The sequence below is a fragment of the Camelus dromedarius genome, chromosome 29 (assembly GCF_036321535.1).
Source record: "Camelus dromedarius isolate mCamDro1 chromosome 29, mCamDro1.pat, whole genome shotgun sequence".
Taxonomy (NCBI): Eukaryota; Metazoa; Chordata; class Mammalia; order Artiodactyla; family Camelidae; genus Camelus; species Camelus dromedarius.
The window spans coordinates 10,904,691-10,920,613 of NC_087464.1; the positions used below are offsets into that span (position 1 = coordinate 10,904,691).

Consider the following 15,923-nt stretch of genomic DNA (forward strand, 5'->3'; position numbering starts at 1 on the left):
AGCCAACATGGAAAAGTCCATCTATACAGTTTCAGAATTTAATATTTTAAAAAATAAATCCTTAAAAATGAAGGCTGTCACCTCACTGACACGGTTACAGAAGTGCCGGGGACTCAGGACAGATACCTACTTATTTTGTCTTATTATTAGATTGCTGTAATTCCTACTGATTTGCAATTAAGTGTTTTCATCTTTATTGTCTCTGTGCAGAACAGAAGCTTCCAGAGACAGAAGAGCCTGAATGAGCATCGATCTACACAGCACAGGGCTTGATTAGCATCTAAGTTTGGGGTTAATATTTTATTTAGTAAATGTCTGCTCTCCTATAAGGTTGTAATTCTGTATAACCATCCCCTCCTGTTGTGAAGAGGCCAGATGGTACTGCTCTGTACTTAGAGTTAATCAACAAGAAATACAGAGAACCCGCTCAAGCCACGGTGGCAGGATTTATACCACTGAGTGAGTTCCCTGACGGGAAACGGTTCTTGATCCGGACACTTGAAACTTCGCAAAGCCTCATTGGCTACTTTCATTTGTTTTCCACAAATACACAAAACAATTCAAACTTCAGAAAAAGGCTGAAAATAATCCATAGTTGAAAAGAGTCAGACTGAAAAAAAAAGAGGAAGTTCTAACTTTCAGCAGGTGTCTTAACACAAAGGGGAAGAACCTTGACCTCAAGTGGGAGAATGACGGGCTGGTATGTCATTTAAAGAAAGCTAAAAGCATCAGGTGAAATCACGTGTGTATTAGGCACGAAGGGAAAACTTAAAGCAAGCTCTGGGCTCTCAACTAACCAGCCAGGGTAATCAGAAAACAAACACAGAAGAGTCTGGTTAGGTGCAAAGGTCAATCGATTAGGAAGGCTCTCCAACCCACAGCAGAGATCTGGCCTGGGAGACACCAACATTTCCAGAATGCTCAGTTTTACCAGGTCTAACAGCAATGCCTGAATGAAGGAGAATGCTGCAGCCCCAGAGCAAGGAGAAAATGGGTGTGGCAAACGTTTAGGGTGAAAGTCAAGAGAGTCTGTTCTTTCAGTTCAGGGTTGTGATATAATCTGTTTTCCCCACAGATCAAACACCTGGCTCTTTCAGATCCCAGATCAAGCATCACTTCCTTAGCAAGGCTGACGCTGACCCTAACCCTAACCCTAACCCCTAACCCTAACCCTAACCCCAACCCCGACCCTCTCCCTCTGGTATGAAGGTGCATTTCTGCACCATAATCTCTTGTCACCCCTGACATTCAGCATGGCCTTGATGACCAAAATGAGCTCACTGGTTTCTTGGTCTCCCTAATCCAGCCCCCACCCCCCACAATAATTAAGTCCTCATTTTTTTGGTCACGTATCTGCCTAGTCCACATCTCCATCTTCAGCACTTAGAACAATACATACTTGGCACATGGCAGTTCAGTTGTGATGGAATGAATAAAGGGAGGAATGAACTCAGGGGGCAAGTCCTTCTATTTCTATCATGACAGGATATGTTCCAGAACTCCAAGGCTGCCTGGAGACCAGTAGACTCCATCCACCTGAAAAGTCTCACAATTAGTAAGGTCTTCAATAAATGCTTAATTATTAATCGAATTATGTTGGGCAATGTATTTGTTGCTCCGTGCTAAGGTGTGTGAGCAGTTTTACACATCGTATCCAGAGCATTAAATCAGTAACAATCACTCGTCCTAACACAGGGGGCCACCATGAAGAGGATGGAGCGTGTTTTATCCACCTGCACCTCCCCTCTGGCTTCTCCCTTCATTTCATAATGGAATGATCCACTCCTCTTACCAGCTTTACAAAACCACAGTCGATAAGTTGACAAAGAAGGCCTTGAACTCCAGGGTGAAGCCCACATAACTCATCCCTGAAAGTCTCAACCAGGAAGTAGAAGATCCTAGAACTGGGTGTGACTGCAAAAGCCCACAATCCCAGGCCCCTTTCTCTCTTCCCATCAACATTCAGATCTCAGTCATCTCAGATGCTTCTGGGATCCCGGAGCACATCAGGACCAAGTGCAGACAATGGGTGAGGCCTCCGAGATGTATTCATGGGGAGCTGATTTATGTGCACTTGATCACCTCCAAATGTCTGAATCAAATGTTCTGATTTGATCTGATCCAAATGTCTGAATCAAATGAGGAAAACACTGTAAATGAATTAAAATTAATCACTTACATATACACATACACACATACACCAAGCCTTTCCTTGCCTGTGAGTTAAGGTTTATAAAATACAGATGAGTGGATATTTCCTACACACATGTGAAATATGCTTTATTTGAAGGATGTCTTTCTAAACCTCTCTGTTGTACATCAGACTGCCATTTGCCCGGATCACAGAACTTTTTGTCTCAAAATACCCAAAGGGATTACTCACTATCAGAATGTAGTCAGCACACATTAGTATTTATAAAGCATTCCATTATAGCAGCAGCTCTCAAATGAAAAGGTAAAGAACACTATTATCGATATTAAAACCATCATCTTTTTAAAAGGTTACATCGATTTTTTTCTCCCCACCACTCTGATTCCATCAGGGCCAGTGTCAGCTCTGTGAAGTGGGCACTAACCTCTAGCAGCTTAAACTGATCATTCCCAAATGAACTCTCCTAATTTTCTTTTTATTAATGGAGGTACTGAACCTCATGCACGCTAAGCATGTGCTCTACCACTGAGCTCCACCCATCGCCCCCTAGTTTTCTATAGTCTCTCAACTCATGCACTTTGCAACTCTTTTACCAGAACATCAGCTAGGAAAAAGGCTTGGGGTGATCAGAATATTCCAAAGCAAATCTTCCCACTGAGCTAAAACACTGCAAATGACTTTTAAGTATGAAGCCATCATGAGGTTCTATTAAGATGGGCAAACAGGACACCTTGGAGTTCATCAAAGCTCAAAGAAGCCTCCCCGCCATCAATGTTACAAAAACCCCAACAGCAGCAGCTCCTGCAGCAACTCCTTACAAGAGGCTTTAGGTGCGTCAGACGTCACGTACCAACTGCTTTAAGTATACAGTCATTTAGTCCTTATAACCCTATACGGTAGTTACTATTAGAAGCCTCCTGCACTGATGGGTAAACTGAGGCACAGAAAGCTTAAGTAACTTGCTCAGGGTCACACAGTTACCATGTAGCAGAACCAAGATTCAGACCCAGCAGCCTAACTCCGTGTTCCTGATCTTTATGCCACTTGGCCCCTCAGTCTCTGTCACTTATCTGCTTCACAGTATCCAGTCCTAAAGCATGCAGCATGGCCAAGTGTCCTTCAGCCAAGTTCCAGGAGGCCACACACTGCAAAAGGAACAGAGATGAACAGCGCAGGTCTCTCCTGGTGACCCCCGCAGGCCTTTGAGGGGCACCTTCTGGCCATCCTTCCAGACTCCCATCACATTTTCCCTCCCCTCTCAGCCTAAGCAGAACTCACCTGCCTCGAAAATCCTCTCTGCTCCCAAGAGGGTACCACTGATAATCTTTTCACAAAGATGGAGCTTGGCTGTCCAAGGAGATAAGCTTTTGGAAACTTCTCTTTTCTCTATTGCCTCATATAAACAGGAAATCATAGCGAATCGATTCTTTTTTCTTTCCTGTCTTTTCTTTGTTTTGGGGGGGGGCAATCAGAAATCTAGGCCTATGAACCCAATAAAGCCATTGATTAGCTGTCACCTCCCAAAGACAGCCTTCCAAGGTACTCTTTCATCCACGTGTATTTAGGACACATTGTCAGGTTTCTCCCGGGAGTGGCCAGGCTTTCAGCAAATTATACTGTAATCACCAAGAAAATGCTAAATCCAGCACGATCAATAGGATGCGCGCACATCCAATATCCACCCTGACCTCAGGACTCACTTAAAAATGCAAAAGGGAAAAACACCTTAAAAGTGAAAGCAAAAATCTAGTTTTTTTTTTTTTTTTTAAGAAGGGGTGGTGTCTCATCTCTAAAAAGAATGGCTTTGTGAGTGGGGGGTATAGCTCAGTGTTAGAGTGCGTGCTCAGCGTGAACAAGGTCCTGGGTTCAATCCCCAGTGATGCTGTTAAGGGGTGAAAAATCGAGAAAATTTTTAAAAATAAAAAAATGGCCTCAAGTGGGGTGAAAGAACAGAATTTGATCAATTTTACTGCTCCTAAAATGTGTCTCAGGTTCCTTTTCGAAATATTGTAAATTAATACCAGCTCCTAATCAGGCCTCCTGTCCTACCCCGTCTTAGTCTTATGCTGGTTTGAAGACAAGGTTGGACAAAAACGTCAGTGCAGAGGTGTGTGGTCCCCGGGAGAAAGCTTCCAGAACGCTGTGGGCACTCACTTACCCAAACCTCTGTAGGCTTCCTTATTACCACGTAGCCAGACTCCCTCTTTCCCTTGAATAACAGGAGTCTATGAAGGACTTCTTCTGCACAAGGCACTCTGCAGGGGTCATTACTAAATTCACTGCACCCCAAGGTAAGTATTTTCATCTTCCACTTCATAAATAATGAACCCAAGCTTTGGAGACAACGAGGTCGTACAAAATGGCAGAACTGATGTGTGAGCCCACGTCTGGCTGAATCCCAAACCCTGGCTCTTCCCAGTAACTGGATAACGGTGAGTTAAGGGGGCCGTAGGGCAGGTCTCCATAGCCAGCTCCCTGGAGTGGAGTTTCTTAAGTGGTCCCAGCCCACATCTACTTCATCCGAGGTGGCCTCCAGCAAGGCTCATGGAGTAGACAGAACCTTGGAAACTTTTCTCTCCTTAATCATTTCCACTGCCATGCTCTGTAGCACTAAGTGTAGTGTTTCCAGATCTCAAACAGAGCAGATGTTTGGCTGGTAAAATCTGATAATAAATACCAAAGACTTTTTTTAAAAGCTTTAAGATGTTAAACAAATTCAAAGTATTTTTTTTTAATAGTCTCATGTTCAAGGATGACTTTTTGGAAATGACATTTTAAAGGCAATAACAATAAAAAAAAAAAAAAGGCCTGTTATCTTACCATCCAATCAACCCTGGCAGTATTTTTTCAAGATAAGCCTTGAGGAAATTGTAATTGTGCAGAGAGACACGCAATGAAAAGTGACTCAGCCCAGACTAGACCCTCTCCATAAAGAAACCACTAGTAAGTTTCTAGTGCTCACTTCCAGAAAAAAAATACACACATTCACACATTCACACGCCAGCACATAGCAACATAGTATAAATACATGTGCGTATGTCAAAGGGGTTTGCTCTGCACCATTTCACACCACACTGTATCACACAAAGTTAAAAGCAACAATAAAACTAACACTTCACAAGTACTAAGTCGGTTGGCTCTGACTCACAGCCACTAGCAAAAAAACATTTCAAGGCAGGGGCTGGTTTTTGAACTGGGGAGATTCAGGATGTTACTGCAAACCAGAAAAGCCACCAAAATCACAATGACAAGACATCCAGAACTGGTCAGCGCAATTTACATGAAAGAAACAGTTTAAGGAAAACATCAGCTTGTCACTCTGTGTATGCACGGCTTCTTGCTGGGATGAAGGCAGAAGCACAGGAGGCTGTGCGTGGGACATCAGCTGGCAGGGTGCTCGGGGGCTTTCCTGACATCCTCCTGCTCCCCACCTCCGCCACATCAGCTTCACCACCTGCTGTCACGTCCTACGAGGCCACAGCCTCTAGCTCTGGACTGAAGGAGGGCTCCAAGGAGGCATGTCAGAAGCCTCCATGGGGATAAGTAGAATGGCCAGCAGAAGTAACTCCAGCTTCTCCACATCAAACAGAGTATCAGGCTCACGGGAAAAAATCCCATTGGATAAATGGTCCCAACACTTAGAAATGAATGAATGACAAAAAAAAAAAGCACCTAGATTCGATCAACAGCACCACAGGGATTTTATCTGGGTTTCGAAATGTCAACATCTGTATGTATTTAAAAGCTCACATCAATTTTAAAACATAAAAACACTGTGAGGGAGTTCTTATGTGAACATTCACGAACCACAAGTGGTGTTTAGATGGAAGTGACTGCTTGCTTTGCTTCACAAATCTATCACAACAGTTACATGTTTTATGCATCACTTAGGTCAGATGAAGGAGAGAGATCTTTACAGAATGCCCAGCTTCACGTATGCACAATTGTTGGGCAGGAAACTGCTCTCAGGTGATTATTTATCAAGACCATGCCAGGTCCATCCCTACGAGATGGTTTAGCAGGACTCCAGAGCTTCCCTGACACAGATTTTTTTTTCTTTTTTAAAATTTCATTGCGTTATAGTCAGTTTACAATGTTGTGTCAATTTCTGGTGTCCAGCCCAATTTTTCAGTCATACACGAATATGCATATATTCATTTTCATATTCTCTTTTACCGTGAGCTACTACAAGATCTTGTATATATTTCCCTGTGCTATCCAGTATAAACTTGTTTATCTATTCTCTATATACCTGTCAGTAGATACAAATCTCAAACTCCCATTAAAGCCACTTCTGTGGTGAAAGGCCTCAACTCTGCCTTCACCCTGGGAATGCAGAGTCACTGCCTCCAATCATAGGATACAGAGACATCCCAGCATCTTATTTGGGGCAGGTCTTGAAGATTCTCTAGTCTCGTGGTTAAACAACTTCACTGGGAAACAAGGCAGAGCGGAGTGCTTGAAGCAGCACTGACTGGGAGTGGAACAGCAGGGAAAAGAAGTAAAACTCCGTCCCACTGGGTGACCCTGTACTGCTCTGAGTCTCTGATTTCCTCTATAAAAGGGACATAACCCCTACCTAGGAGGGTCCCTGATGGGACTCAAGTAATTAAGGTAACGCCACCGCCTGGCAGAAGCTGGGGAGCAGTAGCAGGGAGCTGACACACCGAGCAAAATATATTACAGCTGAATCTGTGTGTCCTGGAAAAGCCAAAAACTTCCTCCACTAAGGCAAAAAAAAAAAAAAAAAAAAACACTATTAATGAAAAGGCACATATTGGCAATTGAACCCCAAAAAGAAGCAATCAATTAGTGATTCAAGATTTTGAGTTCCTGATGATAAAGCTAGAAAATGCACAAGGCTGGAAGCTGGAAAGGAAGTGGTTAATAAAGCAACCGAGTCTGAATCTGTTGTTAATGACCACGGCCACGCCTATGTGCGCAAACCTTTGTATGCGTGTCACACAAATCGCTCATGACAGTTAAAAACCATTCATCGCGCCCCCTTCCAGTGCTGCTGGGTCTTCTGGTTCACGTACTAACACGGGAAACTTCCTGAGAACCTTCTTTCTCACGCCTGGCTAGAGCGAAGTGTCTCCGTGCCAGCTCACATGAGAGTAAAGAGAGTGACAAAAATGTCAGAGAACGTCCGCTTGCTTTGGACAGGCCTGAAATGCAGAAGGCAACTCCGGCCAAGGATTCCTACAAGATGCAAAACACTCAGCCACGTCGGAAGAAAGTGCAAGACAAACATACCAAAGAGGAGATACGGGGAAAGGGGAGCGGGCCCCGTGAAGGTAAAGCGTCAGGGAGGATGGAGAGTTAATTACAGGGCCTGGTGCCGCAGCAGACGAGAAACTATAGGACAAAGAGCAACAGACACATTTCCCCGGTGGGGACGTTGTTACCAACATGTGACCGTCAGCGGCTGCAGCATCTCCGGGCCCCAGCTCACCCACGAAAGGACATCGGGAGGTAGAAGAGCTGACCCCAGAGGGCACGTCCAGACCACAGACCCAGGAAGCCAAGCTCACTTGATAGCTTTACATGTAATATTTCACAATAGGCAAGACTCACAGCAATAATGTTGGTGATTGCTCAGGTAACAGAACGTCCTTTTCTGGTATACTACCTAAGTTCTCAGACTAAACCCCAACATTCACAAAGCTGAAAACAGTCCTCCCCCACACCCCCAAAAATAAAAGCATCACACAATCGTTACTTTTATTTGTTTCTGGTTTGGTTTGGGTTTAGGGGGTTTGGGGGGTTTTGGCTGTGTTGGGTTTTTTGAATTTTTTTGCGTTGTCACCTCAGCTGCATCTTGGATCTAACCATGGCCACCGTCACACAGATATGTTTGGTACTTTCTTTTGGATTCTTCTGAGCAGTTCGCAGATCTCCCATGAATATTCTCTTTCATCAGCTGACAGTTAATGAACAAAGCAGGCTATCCTAAACTTTCAGTTCTTCAAAAGCATCCATCCATCAATTTCTCAAAACAACCTCTCTGTTCTCTCCAAATCTTCCTCCAGGCCGATGTGCCTGCCCAGAGACGGTGGCTAACTCAGGCCCATCCTGACTGCTAAGCTTTGTCAGCCCGGCCTCAGGAGGCCATCCCTTCACTGCTTGGCTCCCACAGGCCCCTGTGCCTCATCCTTAACTAACAGCTTACCTCATTGTACTCACTTGCTAAGCTGTCTGACCTGCCTTTTAAGCTAAAGCTCTAAGAGGGCAGGGAGCTCTGTGCTTTATTCACAAGGAAAACTCGAGCACGCAGCATGCATGCATAACACACGCTCAATTAATAGCGTCTAGCTAAAAGAACAAATATTTATTTCAGCTACACTCTTAACAGATGTTTTAAACAAGCCTTCAGCTTAACTCTGAGCACTTAAGAAAACCTCCATCTTCTACACAAAAATGAATCTTGTAACATCGATATCAGTAGCAGCTACAAAACAGCCTTGGCCAAGCTACGTGATCCACATATATGTACGAGTATGTATATGTGTACACATACTTGTGTATGTATATGCCAATCTACACAGGATACGATTCATTTACGATACACATGATACATGTAAATGATAAACGAGTGTTTTTAATAACAAACTAAGAGGAAAGATGGTAAGCCTTTCAGTGGTGACAATTAGATGGGCTCTGATTCTGAAAAGCAGCTTTCTACAAGCCCCCTGGCTCTCTCCCGCCAGGCCGGTTCTTCCACACTGAAGGCCTCCTCCCACCGGCCAGAGCTCAGGTTATCACACACGCTGAAGGCCAGAAGGGAGTGGAGGATTCATCTCCACCCTCTAAAGAATGCATGGAAGCCAACCTCTTTCATTGCACACATCAAGGGGACCGGAGTGCGCTGCTCCCCTGCCTAACAGCCAGGAGACACGTCCACATTTCCTCCGTGACGCGCTTCGCACTCACCATTATCCTTGGAAACCAGCATTATTCAATTCCCAATATTACTCTATCTGCTGAATTATTCAGCTGTTGTATCAGCTAGAGGATTCCATCAGTCTACCCAACTCTCTACCCTGAATTCATCCACACATTTTAAACTCACAGCCATCCAAGAAACTCATGATTATTCTCTAGAAAAGTCTGCTCTAGTCCTGACTTGTGTCCCTGGTGACAAGCTAGGGGCCCAGGGCACAAATGTCAGCCTGAGCTGTCTGTCTCCCCACCACCCACGTCCACCTGCTCACCTCTGCCATCTCCCAGAGATCTCGCAAATCCTTCCACACCTCTGCTTCCCTATGCTGCCTTAAACCAAGCCCTACACAACCTCACTCCTGAACGAGGGTAACTTAACTCCTCTCTCGCCAACTCACTGCAGGGTATTAGGGCATCTAATTCTGTTCACCCATACCATCACAGAGCAAGTTTTTCCCTACTGGTCTGTAGAGATCACATCTGGCTGGTCACCACTGAATTTCCTTCCAGTGCCTAATGTTAAGGCTTAGCCAACTAGGCAGGCAAAAAGTGACCATATGAATGAATGAAGGCATGAGTGAGACAGCCACTGCTCTGAGAATTACATTCTATGGCCTGCCATAAACTCAAATGGATGTTTGTCTAAACATTTGTCTCTGGCGGAGAAGTAAAGGCTTAGTAATCTGAGGCTCACACCCAAAGGCAAACCATCACAAAACACACTCAGACCAGTACTCATATCTATAGCTACGTATTCTTTTCAGGCTGCCTGACATGATGGAGGTATTTCCTGATAAAGCGTATACGATCGTGGAGAACAGTTTTTTTTCAGAAAGAAAAAAAAAACTGTGAAAGTGCAAAGCCCAGCTCTTGTAGATACCTTCTGGGACATCATGAACAAACACACCGTCACTGTCAAGTCCTCTGTGGCCTGGGCAGGGGTGGGGCTGGCCTTTAGGAGAGGTAAAATCCCAGCATTCCCAAACAAGGCCACCTCCCACCATCACCTACGGGGAAATCCGTAAGAGCCCAGTATCCTGCCTGGGAGAGCCATACCCCACTCTACCAAATCATATACACACAATCATGTCCATTTGCTTATGAAACCTTCCCAATTTGCATGAGGAGTGAATGACAATAACATTCTTTCTCTCTTATCTGGCATTCTGTCCCTAAAGAAAAACTTGTGACCCACCAAGTGATCAGCAAACAGGGCGATTCCAAGCAGTCCCAGGCCTGCCTTTCAGACCTCTCCCCCGAAGCCAACACAAAAACTCCTCCAGACCAGATGAGAAGGAAGGCAGGGGATGGAACCACGCTGCCTGCACTTGAATCCGGGCTGACCTGCTTTCCAACTGTGTGACCTGGGGCAACACCCTGGTCTCTCTGTGCCTTAGTTTTCCTGCTCTTAAATAGAGGGATAATAGCGCGCTCTCTCTCTCTCTCTCTCTCTGAGGGTTGATTTTGTGAATGAAAAAATGTTGCCAGCCCTATCAGTAAACAAAGGATGCTGCGGCCATCAAGTCGTCAGCAGCTGTCACAACCCCCTACAGTGATGGGAGGGATCTCAGGATGCCCTCAGTTCAGGATGCAGACAAGCAGGCAGCCTCAGCGGTGCACCCAGAGGGAATCAGGATGGGAAAGAAAAGGACACTGGCCCTAGGTAGCTAGGTGCATATCAAAGGAATGATTTCAATGAGCCCAGACTTTTGCACCTTTCCATACGTAGAAAAGCACTAAATTCCTTAACTTGAGAGATCTGGTTTTATTTAATTAAAGGTAATCTTTTGATGTTCTGATTACTTGGTCTATGTTGAAAAACACTCCTATATATACATCCTGGCTTCTCCCTTGCCTGGATGGAACAGTCTCTTAGATCTGACAGGCTGCCTCCAGACCTCAAGTCCTCAGAAAGTCCTCAAAATGAAACAGAACTCTAAACTTTTAGGTTGTGCATTTTATTTCAGTGACAACTTGATGATGAAAAGAGTTCATATTTCTTAGCACAATGCCTGGCACAATCTGAGTGCTCCACAAATGCCACTGATAGTAGCATAAATTCTATCACAATAATGCTATCTTAGTGTTAGTACCCACCCCATGCTGTTCATCTTCCAGGGGATTCTAGGTCCTAGCAGTTCTCTTAAACACTAAAAGCAATGGTTCTCAGACTTTAGCAGGCACCGGAATCATCTGAAAGGCTTCTAAAAACACAGATTGCTGGGCTATAGACACAGAACTGATTCAGGGGACCCGGGATGGGGCCTGAGAACAGACATTGGCAGCAAGTGAATTTCAGGTGTACGGGTGCTGCTGGCCTGGAAGGACATGTGGAGACATGCTAAGGGGCCTCCCTGCATTGGGTGGAGGCCAAGGTGTGGGTCCAAACCCCCAGGGTTTTCTATGGCCCTCCATAGACCAGGAAGGCCCTTCCTGGACTCCTCCACCTCAGTAACTCCACCAATCATCCCAAACTCAGCTCGAGCATCAGGAGCTCTCCAGACCTCTGTGCTGACACCAACAACACTGTACCGTCCTCAGTGAAATCAGCTCCTAGAGACTGGGAGCTCCCTGGCCATCAAAACCTGGCCTTACTCAGCGCAGGTGACACAGGATGAAAGCTGTGAGAGCCAGTGGCCAAAGGCATCCCTGGAGAACCAACCAAACTGAACTGGAAGGTCTTAAGAAACCAGCTCAGGGGCCTTCCTCTCAGAACTGCTGGCTGGACAGGAAGTGCCCTGAGACCCCGGGAGCCCAGGGCCCCTCCCACCCCAGCCAGCAGCTTCTCTGCTCAGTGGACCATCGGTCCTTTGCCTCCATCCACAACTGTCCCTCTCACTCTTTGCAGGTAGTGGCGTGTCAGCTTCCGGCCTCCCCCTGGCATAGACCCCTGAGAGAGCTGCAGGCTGCTGGGAGACGCTGAGTCTTCTCAGGGAGAGGTTTGCAAGCAGGAAGCATTTTTATGTAAGCATTTCTGGTAAATTGCCCAAAAAAGATTTCAGCAGAAGGAGACAGCAATTTCTAGCTAATGGGTGTAATTTCGTTTTCCATTCTAAACAAGCACTCACATCCATACTAATTTTGTATTGTTTTTTCTTAATGAGGATTCCCATACGGTTTACCTTTCAGGTCTCACAAAATCTGCCCGTTTCACACCTCGTGCATACACTGCTCCATGGCCCTTTGGCTTTTCTGTGAATTTCTCTAAATCATCACCCACCCTGCCCCTTCATTACAGAATCTTAACCAAGCCAAGCACACTTTCATAAACACCTGCTAGGCAGGATTTCAAATGCTTTTTAGGGAGAAGTTTGTGTCTCACCTATTTCTCTGTCAAATGAGGATAGAAGGAAAAAAAATGTGTGAAGCTCCATCCAGGCAGAATGTCCTACCTGATCCTCCCAACTCAGGCAAAAGCTTTTCTTCCCAAGAAAACCCAGAAAAACAAACAAACAAATAAACAAACAAACAAAAACACTTCCCTCAACACCTGAAGATAATTTCAGTACGAAACCCCTCAATTTCTGTGTGTAATTACCAACAATTATAAGGAAGGTTTTAAGAAAGCCAGTGCTCCCTCTGTCAGGAAATATTATTTAAAATTCTAAGTACTATTTTCATTCCCATGCTATAGAATATACTAATTTTAATTTGAAAATCATTTGTGTGGTTTACAGGCACTTAAAGAAACCACAGTTGAGTTGTTACTGATCATTTACTCAAAAGGCTAAACTGGAATTTTAGGATTCCTTCCTAAATAAGCACACTGCAGTAAGTACTCTACACTTCTAGAGACAGATTTAAGAAAAAACAGATGTATCTTTTAAAATAAACATTAGATATATCCACGCATGATTATAGATTTATGCACACAAAGTCCTTTCCAGGGGACAGCAGTGGCCTCTATCTACCTGGAAGCTACAGAAAGAAATCAAGCTGAAATATATTAAAGCATATGAATAATATGAAAATTAGCTGTTACTTCAATGTGTGATTTGCAAGGAATACCTATAAAGTTTTGCTAATTTGCCCAACTCTGATATATTCGGTCCTTCAAAACATGTTAAAGAAGACACATAATAAATTTTACATTATTAAAAGAGCTTTTCATCTTCTTGTCCCAGGTTAGTAGTCTTAGTTTAACCACAAAAGGAGAATGAAAACAATACTTGTTTTAATCACGATGGTCATTTTAACTCTTGGGACGTGGACTGTTTTATGAATATAAACTTGAATTCTTATTTCCATTAAGACTGCCAAATTTCTTTCTCACAGTACCATGGATTAGTGAAAAAGCAAGGATTCCCCACTCAGAAATATCCACACTCAGTTCCAGGTTCACCAGAACGAATTCCTGGATTCCTCCCTGCCTCGGTTTCTCATCTGTACAGAGGGAGTAATCTATACTTTGTATATTTTATGCAACAAGATAAAGTGACTAGCATGCTGCCTGGCACAGAGTTGATTCTTAATAACCTTATTTCAGGATGGTTTGGAAAATCTTTGCCACTTTGGGTGAGAGACCAGACTGATGACAAACATACTCCAAAGAATTTCATTTTCCCTGCATTTAAAATGCTTATCAGCAGAGATTAAAGAGATGCCGCAAAGACAATGGGTCACCGCTCTCTTTCTAAACGAGTGCCCCAAAATTCCCCCTTTGTGTCCACACCTGTCCTTCCAAACCGCACGCCAGCCTTTCTCTCCTAGAGGTCCCCTGCGTTAACAGACGTACAAGTACTAGTTAAATTGAAGTGCTGCTGACCCAAGCAACAAGTGAATGCTAGTGTAAGTCACGATCCATAGACCTGTTTGCGGTTCGGTGTGTCGGTGAAGCAGGTTTTCTGAAGTTCCCAGGTCCTCCGAGAGGCGGTTTCGTAACTCGAAGTACCCGCTGCTGACAACGTCTAGGGCAGACTCGGGTAAGCACCTGGACGTGGGCGAAAGCCTCACACACCGCGCAGAAATTCGCCCAGACGTTCTAATCCACGGCCTGGAAACCTGACCGTTTTTAAAAGCCATCACCTCACCATTTGTTTAACAAATGGACGAAGCGCTGAGGAACTAATTGCGGAAGCAATTGCCTCTCGAATTCACCACCACCATCACTGTCTTTTTTGTTTTTAATGCGACGAGACAGTCCAACCACACAATTATCACAAGGCTTTCTGCTCTCGGGGGCTGAGCGAATGTCTGCGCAAGGAACCAAAGTGGCCTCTCCGCGTCTCCAAGGAGGGAGCGCATCCAATCCCACCCACAGGAGGGACTGACCTCTGCAAGGGTCCCGGAGGTGGCGGTGGCGGTGGCGGTGACGGTGACTAACTCCGCTGCGCCCCACGGAGACCGAACGTGTGTCCTTTAAAATGCAAAGAAATCCCGGGGCAGGCTGCCCTCCTGCGGTGCGCCCTCCAGCGCTCCGCTCCTCGGCACCCCTTTCTGACTCCTGAACCCGTAGCTCAGGGGTAGCAGCTCCACTGAATCCTCGTCCCGGGCGCTCAGGTTCCCCAACTCCCCGGTTGCGTTGGGAGAGGACACCCCACCCTCCCTTCCCCATCCCGGGCAGGAGAGAGCCAGCAGCGACCCGGTCCCCCGCCAGCACGCGCAGCCAGGTGAGCCCCGCATCGCCCTCACCTGCCCGAGGCCGCGTCCCGGGGGCTGCCGAGGGTCCGCCGCGCGCCCCTCACCTGCGCAGGCCCCGCTGCCGCCGCCGCCGCCGCTGCTCGCACGCGCAGGGAGCCGCCGGGACGCGGCGGGGGCGGGGGCACAGCCCAGGGGCCGCCCCACTTCCTCCGCCCCCGCCCCGCTGGCCCCGCCTCCAGGGGGGAGGAGCCGGCCGCGCGTCTCCTTTGAGCGGCCCCCGACCTGATCCCGCCCGGGCGCGGCAGCTTGGAGCTCGGCCAGCTGCTGCGGGAAGGCGCCGCCTCTGGGTTCTGGGCACCGGTTGGGCCGAGAGGAAGGGGTTACCCGTAACTCCTTCGTCTGGGTTGGCTCATAGGAAAAGGAAGATGTGTCCAAAAAGTCTGGCAGCGATTAAAGGAGTTGAGTTTCCTCGCGTTTCAGTTCAAAGTCAGGAAAGAGGACAAGTGTGGCTGGCAATTGCTTAATTAATAATGTGTCTTCACCGACGCGAGCACCTTACTCAGGTCGCTGCTTAAAGGATCAGCGGAAAGGGAACAGCCTCGGTTTTTACCACCCTGACCCTGGCAAGAGGCACCAGAGCCAGGCAACCCATTAAACCCGTGCCACGTGCGCGCGTCTGTGGGTGGAAGTTGGCCACCCAGGTGTATCGAGCTCGGTTTCTGAGCCTTGGTTCATCTCTAAAGATTAGGCTGACCTGCGAGCCCAGCCAGCTGCCCGAGCACCCAAAGCGACCCTTAAAGATCTCTAAGTGCGGTGGCTGGCACTAACGCGTTCAGTAAACATTTGCTTTTGTTCTCTACCCTTGCATTCTTTTTTTCTTCCTCCTTTTTCTTCTCCTCCTGTTATGATCTTCTTGCATTTTATTTATGCTTTCTCTCTGCCTGATCACTTTCTTTGCCCATCTATTAATGATCCTGCGTCTACTGGGCCCTGTAAGGCATCGGGTGGCTTAAAAGGAGATATTTGGGACAAGATCCGTACCTTCTGGGAGGTCAGGAACTCACGACACACTCCCACCGCCTCCCACCGCCCCACACGAAACAGCAGTTTTGAAATTAGAGGTGAAAGTTAGAGAAACATGGTAAACTGGGTGTTGGACCGACCCGGGCTTCTATAGATTGTTATGGGAGCGGGCGGTCTGCGAGCTGGTGATGCATTTCATTGATGTAATTGGTGGTTAAGAGCATCA

The 15,923-nt window shown here is 46.2% G+C and overlaps 1 protein-coding gene across 3 annotated transcripts in view; it reads right to left on the reverse strand.

Annotated features, from left to right (window-relative positions):
* MCTP2 (multiple C2 and transmembrane domain containing 2) overlaps window positions 1-14,845 on the reverse strand; it is a 197,459-nt gene extending 182,614 nt beyond the window's left edge. For 2 of the 3 annotated variants that reach the window (XM_064480545.1, XM_031440500.2), the window contains exon 1: window positions 14,726-14,845. The gene's annotated coding sequence lies outside the window, so the exon portion shown is untranslated. The remainder of the gene's footprint in view (window positions 1-14,725) is intronic. The other variant, XM_031440501.2, reaches the window with a different exon arrangement.
* Window positions 14,846-15,923: the final 1,078 nt, after the last annotated feature.